We start from the raw sequence: 3,759 nt of genomic DNA on the forward strand, positions 1-3,759 counted from the left end.
TTTTTCATGAAACACTAAAAGAATGCCAGTTAGTAAAACTAACTGATACAATTCTATATTCAAAAATAAATATTTATTTTGGTTATTCAAAGTGCGAAAAAGAAGAATTTGTACCGCATTTTTCATGTTTACCATTCAACTTTTATTCTAGTTATATTTACACTCCTTGTTACATATATCCATTTCGCACTAACTACATTTACTCCGCTTGATATGTTTTGATCTATTTCCTTTTTTTTTTTATCGTTCTACTCTCATGATTTGGACTCTAAATAAGCAAGCATACATACGTGTCCTCTAATACACTTTGCACTTTGCATAGGATTCCCCCATTCAATGAACTCATAGAGGTGTGTAGTTAAGATTATCATCAACGGGTCAAAAAAAGAAGACAACCAGTCTTTAATGTCTGCTACTATAATCCATTGCTTAGCTTTTATTTTTATTTTTGCGTTAAAGGGTTGCACTAATTGCCTTTTACTAAAGAATCTTTCGTTTTTTTTTCCTCCTTTTAAGTTCATTCATCATTTTATTCTTCTTTGGTTTTAGTGAAGTGAAAGTACGTCTTAGGTATTATCACAATTCACATGCATCATGGTGAACGTCGCCTTCCCCACTTTGAATTTCAAAGCCATCAATTATTAGATTCGATTTATCACCATTCACAAATTACAATGCATTAAGAATACATTTCCAGCTTATCAATGTTGTAGTACATATATAATTCCTACATCATATCGTAAATTAAAAAACTGTTTTATTGTAACTAACATAGTCATGTTCATCTAACTGATAGCTACATATACAAATTGCTGTCAAACTAAATCATTATATCACATGTATTTACTAGGTCAGGAATCAGGATAGATGTGTGCATCTTATATATATAGCTTTAATCATATTTCATGCAAATCCATGTGAATGAAAACACATACGGGTGATATAATCTAAATTAACTCTTATAGATAGATATAGTGTTTCTTTTAATGAGAGCAAATGAGAGAGACCCGTCAATGACCAATCTAAGTAAAGTACACATCACTTAGTAAATAAACAAAAATTATTACTGTTAAAGTCAATTCTTATAACAAAAGCAATAGCAAAGATAACTTTTTATCCATTTCAAAACACCCTTAGAAAACAATAATAAATTCTTGAATATTGGGGAAATTGCAGTAACTTTTTAAAAAGTTTGAAAATTTATCTTTAACCCACATAAAAAGAGCAAAGCATGTTCATCTTTCTATAAGGTCTTTTTTTTTTCTTTGCCCTTCTTTATTTTGTTTTGTTGCACCCTTCCACATTCTTCCTAATAATGTCTATCTTTATGCAAAGTAAGCAATTGAACATGGATGGAACATGTATTTTGTCAATATATTTGATGAAAACTCACTTTTCTTTGAAGGGTATGGGTGGTATGGGATCCCATGAGTAGTATATATAATTCTACTGGAAAAAATGAAATCTCCACACGAGTTCTTTATTTTTTTTTTCACCAATATACATAACATGGATAATGACACGTCAATAATACTAGCATAAATCATCAAACCTCCACATAAATTTGTTATCGAACTATTGTTTAACGTTTGTAGATCTAATTAATTAATAGTCGATCGTACTTAAATTTCATATAAAAGGATTGTAACATTATCAAATACTAAATTTTCTTACAAATAGATAAATGAAGAAGAAGAAAAATCTGAAGGAGGGACAAGATAGATCACATATTGTTAGTTTAGAATGCATATAATAAATCATTACAAATAAATTGCTACGAGAATAACATAAATGATCAAAAGATTCATTTTAGGAGTACATGACCAGAGTTCAAAGTCTCTTAGAACGATTTGAAGTAGCAAAATCCGGTTTTTTCACTTAAAGATTTGTTTGATTTCGGTATAAATTTTATGTTATATTCGTATGTGTATACCAAAATTTTCTCCTACTTTCTTCTTTTTCAGTTCGGAATAGGTAAAATTAATATATTGACCCCAAAAAAAAATATTAATATATACATCTTCTTTTTTTAATACTGTATTTTAAAATTTATTATAGTATTTTTAGATTGTTTTACTTAATTTATATTTTCATCTTTGAATTACTTGGGATTCATATATTACCGTGCTTATAATTTTATATTATTTTTTTTATTCTGTCAAAATTATTTTTTTCTAATTTATCAACCTTGATTGGTTGGTCATAGTCACTTTTTTTTGTGCAACATAATTAATTTTTTTTTTTTTCAGCAAAAGTAATTGATTGAGAATAAAATTTGTCAAGATACAAAGTTTCCATCAACCATGAGGGAGGATTAATACAATCTGAATAGTAGTCTAAATAATTACAGCCCTGCTTTGCTAACAAATGAGCCACTTCATTGTTTGATCTATAGACAAAGGAAAATTGTGCAACATAATTAATAACATTCATTCAAATCCCAAAAGGAGAGAACGAGTAGAAGCTCATCAACCTAATGGTTGGATAAAATAGGCTAATAAATACAAACTTACAACAAACATAGATAGATAGATTGGAAATACATAAATCGTTGTTGAAAGATCCATAGGAGCTCGGAGATTGTGACACCTCAGAAAGGTTTAAATGAATTGATTTGGCCACATATGTCACCAAAGTGCATTTATCTTTTCGGTCAAGGGTCCTGAGAGAACTCCAGAGTTAAGCTTGCTTGAGTTGGAGTAGTTTTAGGATGGGTGATCTTCTGGGAAGTGATTGTAGGAACTGCGCGAGTGAAGACAAAACACAGAGAAATATCATGTGGTGATTTGTAAGATCGGTAAAACATTTAAAGCCTTCTAGATGTAACAAACCGGCTGTCGGATATGGATGGGCCCACGGGTTGGGAGTGGACATGGGGCCCACTAAGGAAGGTGGCTGTCAGGGCATTACAAAGACAGAGGCTACATCATGGTATGTCAAAGAAGCTTCCACAAATACATTGAGAAATTTAGCATTAGTTACTATCAAAAGATTTTGTGACGTTAGAAAATGGTGTTAGTTTCTTTGGTTGTCGGAGCAAACCATTTTGAGATAGCTAAAAGATGTGAACATGTTCTCTCCACATAGGAGGAGTGCAGAGCCGAGGTTCTCTCTATGGTGGAGGAGGTTGGTCGCAAGGTTATCTTCCCAAGGGAAGAAGGTAGAGCAGGTTGGACGCATGGTTGTCTCTCCAAAGGAAGAAGGCGGAGCCAAGGTTTTCTCCATTGTAGATGAGGTTGGACACAAAGTTCTCTCCATAAGGGAGGGAAGAGGGAAGAGGGCGGAACAGAAGTTCTCTCCATGATTGGTCATACACTATTGTGATGATACATCATTGATTAGTATGCCTTCTTTTTTAACAATAATTGATTAGTATACTATGTAATATAATAGTTGGCTTAATGTGTTTATAGAGACATTTTTTAGGTGGTGGTAATGAATAGATTTGTAACATACAATATATTTAGGTGTAAGAAAATACACTTTTAATGGTAACATAAATAAAAGATTTGTAAATGGATATACATCAGTGTATTATAGCAAACATTTTTTTATAAATTACATATAACAAATTTTAATATATTTTGTTAAATTTAATTTAATTTACAAAATTTTAAACCCGCACATCGGGCGGGTCATTATCTAGTAGGAAATATAAATTGGATTGAAATTACTAACCCCATTACCCCATGTTGTAAAAGTCTTTATTATGTATATATTATGTAACAATAAATTACAAAAAAAAAAAAAAAAAAAAAA

This window comes from Camelina sativa, chromosome 20 (genome assembly GCF_000633955.1).
Source record: "Camelina sativa cultivar DH55 chromosome 20, Cs, whole genome shotgun sequence".
NCBI classification, from domain to species: Eukaryota; Viridiplantae; Streptophyta; class Magnoliopsida; order Brassicales; family Brassicaceae; genus Camelina; species Camelina sativa.